The following is a 13,645-nucleotide window of genomic DNA, read 5'->3' on the forward strand; positions in this document are numbered from 1 at the left end:
AAGGATTCAGCTGCAGGAAATCTGCACTGTTCTGGGGAAACAGGACCCCAAAGCTGCCTCTCAGGCTGCATGAAGGAAGCTGGAGATGCTCCTGTGAGTGGACTCTGCTTTATCTGGAGGGAGACATGGGAGGGTGCAGAGTTTACAGGTCTCTAGGATGGACTCATGCAAAAGCAGTGAATCATGGGAAGATCTGGGGGGGGGGGTGCCAGCAGAGCTTCTAAAAAAGTTCCTCTTTTCTCCATATAGGGACACTGATGCAGTGAGGCTTGCCTGGAACCCTGGGTAAATGGTGAATTAGGGTAGAGTCAGGTCAGGCCATAGGCAGACCGGGGAGGGGGGCAGGGAAGCAAAGACAAGGCAGGAGCAAGAATGTTCAAGAATGATTTGGTAAGGTGGAAGGCAGAAAATTTCTTAGGGTTCCACCCCCAAGACAAAGAACTATAGGCAACTCACAAAGGCTGGGAGGAGAACTAGCCTCTCCCAGGGATGAGTTCCCTTACTGGTTGCAGTGCAGAGTGGACCAGTCTCATAAATACACAAACAACAAAATAGAATCAACAACCAGGTGTGGTGGTACACACCTTTAATCCCAGCACTTGGGAGGCAGAGGCAAGAAGATCTACATGAGCTCTAGGACAGCCTAGTCTACAGAGTGAGTTCCAGGACATTTGGGGCTTTATAGAGAGTCCCGGCCTAAAATAAATAAATAAATAAATAAATAAATAGACCTAGCAGACCATATTTATACATATTTATGCACGCACATATACATATGTACATATATATGTAACAATAATAATAAAAGTAAAAGAGGCTATCAACTTGAGGGGGAAGAGGAGGGATTACAGGGAGGGCAGCTGGGAGGAGCTAGAGGGAAAAAGGGAGGGCAAAAGTGATGTAATTCAATTTCAATTAAAAACATCCATTTTTTTATAAAGGTGCATGAAAGAGTTGGAGAGATGGCTCAGTGGTTAAGAGTGCGCATTGCTCTTGCAGAGGATCTGAGTTTGGTTTTCTTGCCGACACCAGGTGACTCACAACTGCCTGTAACTCTGCCTCCAGGGGATATGATGCCCTCTGCTGGCCTCCTAGATACCTGTATTCATGTGCACAAACCCACACAGGCAAACACATAATTAAAAATAAAAACAGATCTTGATAAGAGAATGAGGTTGAGGCTTGACCTAGAGCAGGTGTCCCTGTAGGCTGTAAGCACTGGTACTAGGCTGGCTAGAGACTGTGCAGGGGAATTTTGTACATTTGTTCCCTGGTGTCCCCCTGTACATTCACTCACAAGTGTCCTGCAGAGCCAACTGAAGGGAGGAGCATACCATTGACCTGTGATACTCACAACGTCACCCGAAGGGAAGACAGCTTCTCTTGCTGTCTGCTCTTGTTCTCCATGCTCATTGGTTCTCTTTGTCGATAGACTGACTTTCCTCATGACTTTAAATAATGACCATCAGGAACAATGGCTTCCTTCCTTTCAGTTTATTTACATAGCCTCTATTCCTGCCAGCAGCTAAGAAACCAGCATCGCTCACTTGCAACTACAGACTCCTGGTAGTAGGAAATGGTTTGTGTATTTTGGGTCAGCTGCCCTCTTCCTACAACTAGCTGAGACGTTGGCTAAGCATGGTGTAGGATAACTCCATGGGCCCCTGAGTAGGTACAGTGGTGAGAGAGGGGCCCCAGGTGGTAATTACTTATATGACACTATTGTGGAACTATTTTTTTTTCTAAATGGAAACAAACACTCCCTCCCAGAAGGACTGATGGAACTTCCTAAGCTAAGAGGCTCAGCAAGCTAAGAAGTTAACAGATTCATAAGTCTCCTTCAGTCTCCTATGCAGTAAACACTTGCTGGGCAAAGTGAGACTCTTTGGTGGAGCTGCCTGCAAACTGTGCAGAGAGCTCTAAGGGTAGCTTCAGGGATGCAACCCCCGTGGGCCATCATGATGGTGGAGTGGGACTCCTGGTGATGTTCCTGTCAACGAGAGTAAACCCATTGATCCAGTAAGCTAGACCTAGGTGCTGTCAGTTTTCTGGTAGGTCATTAGTTTCCTACCTGGGTTAAATAGAAAGTCTCATTTATATCTTTCCAGAAAAAGTCATATGATCGAGACAAATTTGGTGACTCTTAAGTCCAGGAAGGGAGATAAATATCAGATACATTTTAGGAATACCTTCTGCAACTATGAAATAACCAGTGGTAGTTCCAACCTTGGTAGTAGCCTGCTCTTCAAGGAAATAGACCTCCTGTTTGGTATTTCTGGGAATGAGGGGGGAAGCGAGGGCTCCACGGAACATCTTCCTCGCCATCTCCGTAACACTAATGGTAAGTTCCCTTGGGGATAGTGAAGCAGAGATGTTCAGCGGATTTCTTCCCTCCTCACGGAATCACCCAGAGCTTCTCATTTATTTATTCGGCAAACATTGACAGAGTTCTGAAGGGAGCAGCGTTGATTTGTGGGGCAGGTGCATTGAGATAAACGAATGTGCTCTCAGAGGGATTTTTCTAGTTCAAGACACAGATGTGCAAATGCTAAGACAAATGACATCTGGAGAAACATCAGTCAGCATTATCCATTTCTAAGACTCGGGGATGAACTTTGGGCAAAGTTAAGAAAAAAAAGGAACCATTTGGAAGGATATGGAATAGGTTATTTGGATTGAAGGCTAATCTGTAGCACAGGCTTTGGAACACACAGGGCAGCGAGCCTCTCCAAGGATGCAGCGAGCAGTAGAGTATGGACATCAGTTCAGAGTTCTAGGTTCAGGAAGGAAGGATCTTTAGTCACTGACCCATTGGCTCTCTGGCTGACAACCAAAGGCCCTGCTGGTGAATCCTACTAGCCTAATTTGGGTCATCCTCTGGCTTTTCCAATTCTTCTTGACTGATGATAGTATTGTGGCAGACCCACCAGGAAAGGGATAGAAAAATAACCCACAAAAATCTGAAGCTTATGTCCGGAGCTGAGGCCAGGCAGAGAGATTCTGGGTGGGACTGGCTGAGACCAATGGCTGGCCTCAGGACTTATCCTTCTCTCCTTTCATATTCAATGAAGGTTTTAGGAGGATTTATGATCACCTAAAAGAAAAGCTACATATGCCATATTCCCTGAAGCAAGGCACACTGTATATCCATTCAACAGCCACTGCAGTTGAAGGGGGGGTGTCATGTGGATGCTCCCAGAAAATTTCCCCTAAGAAGAGCATTATTGCCTCTCCTGCCATGAATCAATGAGCCAAGGCATGGATGGTTTTCAAAAGACGGAGTCCAAATGGTTGATAAACACATGAAAAAAATGTTCAATGGCCTTAGGCATCAAGAAAATGTAACTTAAAAATACATTGAGATTTCATCTCACCCCAGTTAGAATGGCTGTCATAGGAAAAAAAAAAGGAAAAAAATCTCAAATATCAACAAATGCTGGGGAGAAAGTGGCAAAAAGGGAACTCTTTTTTTTTTTTAATTTTTTTTATTCGATATATTTTTTATTTACATTTCAAATGATTTCCCCTTTCCTAGCCCACCCACTCCCAGAAAGTCCCGTAAGCCCCCTTCTCTCCCCCTGTCCTCCCACCCACCCCTTCCCACTTCCCCGTTCTGGTTTTGCTGAATACTGCTTCACTGAGTCTTTCCAGAACAGGGGGCCACTCTTCCTTTCTTCTTGTACCTCATTTGATGTGTGGATTATGTTTTTGGTATTCCAGTTTTCTAGGTTAATATCCACTTATTAGTGAGTGCATACCAAGATTCACCTTTTGAGTCTGGGTTACCTCACTTAGTATGATGTTCTCTAGCTCCATCCATTTGCCTAAGAATTTCATGAATTCATTGTTTCTAATGGCTGAATAGTACTCCATTGTATAGATATACCACATTTTTTGCATCCACTCTTCTGTTGAGGGATACCTGGGTTCTTTCCAGCATCTGGCAATTATAAATAGGGCTGCTATGAACATAGTAGAGCATGTATCCTTATTACATGGTGGGGAATCCTCTGGGTATATGCCCAGGAGTGGTATAGCAGGATATTCTGGAAGTGAGGTGCCCAGTTTTCAGAGGAACCGCCAGACTGATTTCCAGAGTGGTTGTACCAATTTGCAACCCCACCAGCAGTGGAGGAGTGTTCCTCTTTCTCTACACCCTCTCCAACACCTGCTGTCTCCTGAATTTTTAATCTTAGCCATTCTGATTGGTGTAAGGTGAAATCTCAGGGTTGTTTTGATTTGCATTTCCCTAATGACTAATGAAGTTGAGCATTTTTTAAGATGCTTCTCTGCCATCTGAAGTTCTTTAGGTGAGAATTCTTTGTTTAACTCTGTACCCCATTTTTCAATAGGGTTGTTTGGTTTTCTGGAGTCTAACTTCTTGAGTTAAAAAGGGAACTCTTATATACGTCTCATAGGAATGTAAATTAACCCAGCTGCTACAGAAATTAGTATGGAGGTTTGCAAAGAGCTCAAATGGACCTATAAGATGACCAAGATATCAGTTGTACCACTCATGGGGATATTTCCAAAGGATTGTGCATCAACATATCACAGACAGCGACACCTGTATCTGTGGGGATTTTTTGCAGCATTATTCACAATAACCAAGCTGTAGAATTGTCCTTGGTGCCAGCTGCCAACAAATGGATAAAAAAAATGTGGTGTATATGCATGGGGTTATATTCAGCTCTAAAGGAGACCAATGTATCCAACTGGATACCCTCATATTGAACAAAACAAGTCAGACTCAGGAAGACAAATGCCATCCATTCTTTCTCATTTGTGGATCCCAGAGTTTATAAAGGGAACACCACTTCTGTACATATGGAATAAGGGTAGAAATGAACCAGGGACAAAGGAGACTATAAGGGGGGTTGGGGAGAAAAGGGAGAGCACAGTGGTGACTATGATCAAGGCACACATCACAATTATGTACAACCATGATTATGACAATCACTACTATGCACAATAAATATATGCCAACAAAAAGGAGCAATGTTCTCTCTTTCCCTCCCTTCCTGCTCCCTCCTCTGACCTACTGTCCAGGAGGGAATGTAATGGCAGAGGTTCTAGCATCATCTTGTGCCAAAAGGATGAGAACCACATCTTGGGTCCAACTGGAGACAACAGTTGAAGAAGTAATCTGGATTTCAGAGGATATGCTATTTCAGGAGAGACACACGCATCATTTTAGCTGTGGCTTTTTGGGGAATAGTTACTTGCCAAGGAACCAACTCTTAAGTGACATGCAGGAGAAACCACCAAATACCTATCAGCAGTTGTTCCAATTTGTGGTTAGAACCAGGAAGACAGTGTAAAGGACTACCTGGGAACAGTAGACTAGTCCATCTGTCCTGGAATGTCCCAAATCCATCGTGTGTTTGTATTCTGTTCTTTAGCCTTGGCCCTTGGTCTTACAGAGTTGTAAAAGGTGGCAACCTAGTGTCACCATGTCCCATGCCCTGAGCATTCAAGGCCAGGCTCTGGCAGGTTGCTATGACTGCAACGCAGTTCTAGCTCAGAGCTTCATCTTCGTGGATGAAGGGGGTGTGAAGTTGATGTCTGCCAGGATGAACCTGTTTCCATTATGCTGAAGACTAGTTGTTATAAGGTGCTCTTAGAGAAAAAGAAGCGACTTGGGGTGTCTGGCAGGCAGGTGTGGCTGGATCAGGACTTGAGAGGAGGCAGTGAGAGATGAAGCTCTTACTAACTCTGTCTTTGCCAAGCGCTCTGAGGACCTCTTGTGTGGACTGGGTTTAGCTCTGGTTCTAAGAGAGCAAGCTGTCAGAGTAGGCTCATAAGGCAGCTCCTGAGGGTCCATGGCCACCAGGCAGAGACCAGTATAAACACTGCAGCATGACCAAGTTGGGCTTAATTAGCTTGGCATCACATGGCAGCAAGAGAGTCTTTGAAGAAAGCCTGGGAGATGCTATTGGTAAAGGTGAAGCCCAGTTTCAGGAAAGATCCCAGCAATCTGAAGATGCCAGTACCATGGTGGATAGCCACCACGGACAACAGGAAATATGGAGTGGAGATGGCCTGAGCTTATGAGACAAGCTGTGGGGGCTATAGACAGCAGAGCTAGAGAGGTGGAGCCAACCAGGCCCTTTGGAAACCAGAAGACTGTGAGTCCCAGGAGTCTGACACTGACCCTATACTGATAGACTTCGTTTTTACTTTAATTTGACTCTGCCAAACCTTAACTTCTCTCTACAACACCTTCAATCACGGGGCTTCTACTTCCGGCCTCTCATGGTGCCATACCTCAGCTACTCTCCATGACCCCATTCATGCCTTCAAAACCAGTTGTACCTGGAAACTTTTATACATGACCAAATTCATCTGCCAGCATGAGATGCAGTGTTGCCCCTCAACCCCTGCAAGACCACAGCTCCTGTGTGTTGACCCCAAGGGAACACTCCCAGAAGACTTCACTTCAGTGATTCTGGTGCCTTCTTAATCATTGTTAATTTCCCAGCTCCAGCTAGCCAGCATCGATTGTCCCAAGAAAGGAACAGTTTTGCGTTAATAGTTCTTACTTTAAAAGGTCAGTGGTTGGGGCATGTAGGCAGGCAGGTGCCACAATGAATGGATGTGCGATGGAGAGATGGGAAAGAGAGGAGTGGAGCAGTGCTTTCACTGTGGAGAGAGAGGCAGGATGGGTGACGGGTGTGAGACAGGGCTGTGGTCAACAGTGGACCAGGTCATTCGTCAGTATGGGGGGGGGGTGCACAGCAGTACACAAATGTAGACTTAGTCCCTGAACACCCTGGGTCTAGGTGATGACAGAGGCTGAGATGAGGAATGGTTTTCTCTCTGGACTGGAATTCCTTGAAGGACTATCTTGGTCTGTGATGCCACTGATGGCCATGTGTGTGGGTCAGTGGTTCTGATACAGCTGGGGGCCATCTTGATATCCATGGCCCATTGTTACCACCTAATGCCTTGCAGATGTCTGTGGTCTATACCACAGCCTGAAGCCATGTTGATGTCTGTGGACCATGCTGCTGCTGGGGGGCCATACTGATAACTGAGCTGCTACCTGAGGCTGTGGTGATGTCTGGGTTCATGATGCCACAGAGGGCTGTAACTGGATTCAAGGTCCTAGTGAAGCTGGGTCTGTGTTGATATCCATGGCCCATATTATCACCAAAGGTCATGGAGATACAATGGTCTATGATGCAACCTGAATTCATATTGATATCTGTGAGCCATACTGTTGCCGGGGTGGGGCAGACGTAGTGATGTGAGTGGCCTGTGCTGCCACCTGAGGCCATGCTGAGGTCCATGGCCCAGACTACTTCCAAGGTCCTTATCTGGGTCTGTGGTCCTTTTGCAGCTGGCCCTGTTCGTGGTCTGCATTCACCAGAAGCCATGAGGAAGCCCATGATGCAAGCTCCAGCTGACTGTAAAGAGCAAGGACGCTACTTTGGCAGTGACATTGATGACTGCTGCTGCATAATTAAGAAAGAGGGACATGGGCGGCTTCTGTGATAACCCCCACTTCCCCACCCCACCCCACCCCCACCCTGCAAAAAATAGCAACAGCATAAAAGAGAGTCATCATAGAGAACTCTTAAAAGTTGTGATAGGGATGCTGAAGTGTAGCTCCCCACAACTGAGGGCTTCTGGCAGGGGTAAAGGGTGGAGAAGGACTCAGTTTTCTTTAGGGTGCAGGCTACTGGGAGTTTGACCATACTACAATGAGTATATGGGGAACACAGATTGGGCTTGCTTTTGTTGTTGTTGTTTTGTTGGTGGGGGGTCATAAGGGTTGAGGGGCATACATGGAAGGACTGAGAAGTGAGTGTGATTGGAGTGTATAAGGTGGAATTCCCAAAGAATCAGTAAAAATATTATTCTGAAAAAAAAAAAACAATGATAGTCATGTTAGAGTCTTTAAGAGATTCTCAAAACTTCCCTCTGAAACTTCACAAGCCTGGACACAGTCATGTGTACTGTTCTCAGAAAAGCCTCCTAACTAACCACGAAAGTTCACTAAGTTCTAAACCTGTATCAGTTTTTCCAGCCCAAGTTCAAAGACTACCACAATCTTTCCAAAAGCATATGATCAAATATGTCACAGCAATATATCATGAACTGTACCAATCATATCTTAGTTTGGGTTCTTAGAGCTGTGATAAAAGGAAAACCATTACCAGAAGCAACTTGGGGAAAAGTTTATTTGATCTTTTAAATCTCAGATCACACTCCAACTCTAAGGGAAGCCAGGGCAAGGACTCAAGGTAGGAACCTGGAAGCAGGAACTGGTGCAGAGGCAGTGGAGGAATGCTGATTACTGGCTTGCCCATCATGGTCATGGCTTGCTCAGCCTGTTTTCTTAAAGAACCCAGGACCTCAACCCATAGTGGCACTGCTGACATGGGTCCTCCTATGCCAACCAATAATTAAGAAAATGCATCACAAGCTTGTCCACAGTCCAATGTAGTGAAAGAATTTTCTCAACTGAGTTCCTCTTTCCAGATAACTTTAGGTTGTGTCAAGCTGACAAAGAAAAATCAACAAAACCCCAAAGGCAAAATAAAACAACAGCGATTACAAAAACCAGCTGCAACATGCATGAGAACCTGCCAGGAAAAAGTTTGATTACAGGCACATATAAAAGTTTATTTGAACCAGAGAAATGGAAAAGATATTTGGGGAAATGATCTGGGTATAGACCACAGAAGAGGTTTCATACATTCAAAAGAATCCTCATTTCTGAGTCTGTCTCTGTCTCTGTGTCTCTGTGTCTCTGTCTCTATCCCTGGCCCTGGCATGCAATAAAATTAGTAGTCAACAATAAAGAGATGGTTTAAGCTTTAGCTTAGAAACGAAAAGATGTATTTCTAAATTACCCATGGGTTAGAGAAAAAAATCACAGCAGAAGTGAACAAAAAATGTGTGTTGAAAATTATGAAAGCATCGCACACCAGGCTTGTCTGGTGCTGCCTCCCTCCCTCCTGATGGAGTAATTTATAGTCCAGAATGGGGTTATTAGGGAATTAGAACAGCTGTGTCTAACCCACAGCTCAAGCAATCAACTCAACAATCTTAAGGAGAGAAGGAAACTAGGAAGAATAAAATAATAAAGATAATGAGGACAATAAACACAGAATGAAACAATCAGCAGCACATAAAACATGAAAGAAACACAGCAACCAAAGCAGGAGTGAGTGCTTCCAAGGCCGAGTTTAACAAACCTCTGGAAGAAGGTCCAGAAGAGGAGCTGAAGGGTATAACTGAACTATATGCAGAGAAGAAAGCCTACTGGGAGAGCAGATATGTCCCAGCTGCTATAAATGCCGCATGCTAATCTGTCTGCAGACTTGGAGAGTGTCTCTACATTCTACTTGGACTTCTCCAGCTCCTTGCACAGGGATCCGGGCATATACCACCACATACCATGGAGATATAAAGAGGTTGCAGAACTGACTTCACAGTGTGGACAAGAGCAGGTTTTTGTTGTTGTTGTTGTTGTTGTTGTTGTTGTTTTGTTTTGTTTTGTTTTATTTTATTTTTATTCGATATATTTTTTATTTACATTTCAAATGATTTCCCCTTTTCTGGCCCCCCATTCCCGAAAGTCACATAAGCCCCCTTCCCTCCCCCTGTTTTCCCATCCACCACTTCCCACTTCCCTGTTCTGGTTTTGCTCTATACTGCTACAATGAGTCTTTCCAGAACCAGGGGCCACTCCTCCATTCTTCTTGTACCTTATTTGATGTGTGGATTATGTTTTGGATATTCCAATTTTCTAGGCTAATATCCACTTATTAGTGAGTGCATACCATGATTGATCTTTTGAGACTGGGTTACCTCACTTAGTATGATGTTCTCCAGCTCCATCCATTTGTCTAAGAATTTCATGAATTCATTTTTTCTAATGGCTGAATAGTACTCCATTGTGTATATATACCACATTGTTTGCATCCATTTTTCCATTGAGGGATACCTGGGCTCTTTCCAGCCTCTGGCTATTATAAATAGGGCTGCTATGAACATAGTGGAGCATGTGTCCTTATTACATGCTGAAGAATCCTCTGGGTATATGCCTAGGAGTGGTATAGCAGGATCCTCCAGAAGTGACATGCCCAGTTTTCTGAGGAACTGCCAGACTGATTTCCAGAGTGGTTGCACCAATTTGCAACCCTACCAGCAGTGGAGGAGTGTTCCTCTTTCTCCACATCCTTGCCAACACCTGCTGTCTCCTGAATTTTTAATCTTAGCCATTCTGACTGGTGTAAGGTGAAATCTCAGGGTTGTTTTGACTTGCATTTCCCTAATGACTAATGATGTTGAGCATTTTTTAAGATGCTTCTCAGCCATCTGAAGTTCTTCAGGTTAAAATTCTTTGTTTACCTCTGTACCCCATTTTTAATAGGATTATTTGGTTTCCTAAGGTCTAACTTCTTGAGTTCTTTGTATATATTGGTCATTAGCCCTCTATCTGATGTAGGGTTGGTGAAGATCTTTTCCCAATTTGTTGGTTGCCAATTTGTCCTTTTGATGGTGTCCTTTGCCTTACAGAAACTTTGTAATTTTATGAGGTCCCATTTGTCAATTCTTGATCTTAGAGCATACGCTATTGGATCAGCAGGATTAATATAGTTAAAATGGCCATTTTGCCAAAAGCAATATACAGATTCAATGTAATACCCATCAAAATCCTAACTCATTTCCTCATGGAGTTAGAAAGAGCAATTCTCAAATTCATCTGGAATAACAAAAAACACAGGATAACTAAAACTATTCTCAACAACAAAAGAACTTCTGGGGAATCAGTATCCCTGACACCAAGCAATACTACAGAGCAATAGTGTTAAAAACTGCATGGTATTGGTACAGTGACAGGCATGTGGATCAATAGAACAAGACTGAAGATCCAGAAATGAACCCACACACCTATGGCCACTTGATCCTCGACAAAGGAGCTGAAAACATCCAATGGAAAAAAGATAACCTTTTCAACAAATGGTGCTGGTTCAACTGGAGGTCAGCATGCAGAAGAATGCGAATTGATCCATCCTTATCTCCTTGTACTAAGCTCAAATCCAAATGGATCAAGGACCTCCACATAAAGCCAGACACTCTGAAGCTAATAGAAAAGAAACTGGGGAAGACCCTTGAGGACATCGGTACAGGGGCAAAGTTCCTGAACAGAACACCAATAGTGTATGCTCTATGATCAAGAATTGACAAATGGGACCTCATAAAATTACAAAGTTTCTGTAAGGCAAAGTTTTTTTTGTTGTTGTTGGTTTATTTATTTATTTATTTATTTATTTATTTATTTATTTAATCTTGGGACCTCTTGCTCGATCATGAGAAAAAGGGATTCAACCAAGTAGTGTTTGTTTCCATGTGATCCATAAAGTCAGAGAGTATGATTAGAAAAGGTGAGACCAGAGATTAGGGAGAAACAATGGTCAGATTGCAAAGCAAGAGATCAGTAGAGGAAGAAGATGAGGATGGGAAGTCACTGCTGGGGGACAATACCTGCCAAGGTCAGTATAAGTGCCATTGATCACTTTTATGACTGTGTAGCTCCCAGTAAATTATTTAACCATCCTGCCCCTAGAGGCATTGCAGGTATGGCTGCTGTATCACATGTGTGTCAGTAGGTGGCAGAGAGGAGAGAAGCTATGTCTATACTCAGTATTCTGACCTACAAATATCTGAATGAATAATAGCCTAACATTCCTCCCACAAAAAGCTAGCCTGGGACAAGCATCAGTCTGATGCCAGGGGACCCAGACAGGGAGCTAGCCTGAGGCAACCACAAGTCAGGTGCCAGGTAGGCCCAGATGGCTCCCCAGGACAGGGAGTTAGCTGGGAACTAGGAGAACCCTACCTGGGAGCATGGGTCCTGGGCTGGAGTGAGTCTGAGATATATGACCCTGGCAGGGAGACATTCAGACAGGCTGGTCAAGGAGGGGACTAGAGATGACCACCAGGCTGGCAGCATGGAGCCTGGACAGGGAGCTAGGCTGAGATGACCACCAACCTAGGCCTAAGGCACCATGTAGGCCTAAGGGCACAGACCCTGCCCAGAACATAATGCATGACTAGGGCATAGAATTCCTGATACCACTCTTGAGACAACCCCAGACACTCAGAGACCCCAGGGATCACTAAGAGGAGCAAGGAAGTGGTGGAGAGATGGAAGAGAAACAGAAGAATGTGGGCACAAAAGAGAGGCAGAACTGGGGACTCAAGGGCAGGAGGTGATATGAACAGCCTGATGTGAGTAGCTGGTGATGCCACCTGGGACCATGGTGGTGTCCTGGCCTGTGCTGCCACCAGAGCCATGCCAGGGTCTGTGGCCCTGCAGCATCAGGATCTGTTACCACCAAAGGCCAGGCAGAGATCCCTGGTCTGAGCTTCCACCCTGGGACACGTTGATGTCTGAAAGCTGTGCAGAACAGGCCCTACCTCTCACCTGAGCATCATGGGAGAGCTGGCCTGGCCATAATATCCCAACAATATGACTGCCTAAACAAGTTAATCCTGAAATTATATGTATATGTATATATATATGAGTAGCACTAGTGGATCTAGTAGGGTGTGTGTGTGTGTGTGTGTGTGTGTAACCATGAGAAAGAGGCCACATTTCCAGAAGGAGCTAGAGAAGGTATATTGTAGGTGTTTGAGGGAGTAAAGAAAAGGGGGGGGGGAGTGATGTAATTAAATTTTAGTTAAAAGCACAGAATAATTAAAAATAGACGTATCTTGGTGAACAGGGCGTGCGTTAGGATTAATGAGGGAGGTCAGAAGAGTGCCAGGGTGATGACATGTTTGTTAGGTCCTCATTTTCCATCATGTCATCCATCTTACCATTTCCCAAATCCCCATTTCTTTTCATTTGCATCTTTTTGAGGGGATTCTTATTCATTTTCAATTTCCTCTGCTGCATGGCACCAACACTATGTACATGTCTGTCTGTGTCTATATAGGGCGTGTGTGTATCTATCTGTATGTTTAAATCCTGCAAGCCATTAAATGCAGAACAGTGGCTCAGCACCAATTCACTCCAAGGCTGTGTTCATTAGCATCTGTCTACCATGTTTATCAGTATCCATTTATTCTCTAAACAAGAATCTAGTGGAAGAATATTTACCTAATGTGGCTAATTAGGAAGGATCTTTCTGTGCTTGGATAGCTGGTGGGAGTGAAGCATGTCTGTATCCTCCAACCACCAGCACTGGGGAGCTGGCTGGCCTTGGCTGCTTTAAAAGCTTCAAAGGACACAGCTGCTGAGTGTAATTTCTCTGTAACTCTGCTTCCTGCACAAACAGCCCCCTTGGAAGACTCAGAGACCTCCAACTCTGATAAGTCTTAATAAAATGTGGTACAGAAAGTCAATGCCCTGTTGAGTGAGGCACCTCTTCTTCTTTTTGTTAAAATAACTTCTTTTAAAGAGAAACAAGTCAATTTTTAGAAAGCCAGGTTGATAAGTCAGTGTTTCTGCCCTGATTGCCCTGCACAGCTTTGTCTCCATCCAGGTGGACTCACGTGACACCTGAAGGGCTTCTGAACCAACCCCTCTGTGCCCCCTGACAGGCCTCTGTCTCTCTTTGGCAATGGTGGGACTGAACGAGTTGATTTTCCAACTGTTCAGGGACACTTGATAAGAGTCAGG

The 13,645-nt window shown here is 44.4% G+C and overlaps 1 non-coding gene across 1 annotated transcript; it reads left to right on the forward strand.

The window, feature by feature from the left end:
- The first annotated feature begins 11,573 nt into the window (after positions 1 to 11,573).
- LOC127695709 (small nucleolar RNA SNORA17) lies at positions 11,574 to 11,705 on the forward strand. The gene has a single exon (XR_007980075.1). It is a non-coding gene; the product is annotated as a small nucleolar RNA SNORA17 (small nucleolar RNA).
- The last annotated feature ends 1,940 nt before the right edge of the window (positions 11,706 to 13,645 follow it).

Source organism: Apodemus sylvaticus, chromosome 10 (assembly GCF_947179515.1).
Source record: "Apodemus sylvaticus chromosome 10, mApoSyl1.1, whole genome shotgun sequence".
NCBI classification, from domain to species: Eukaryota; Metazoa; Chordata; class Mammalia; order Rodentia; family Muridae; genus Apodemus; species Apodemus sylvaticus.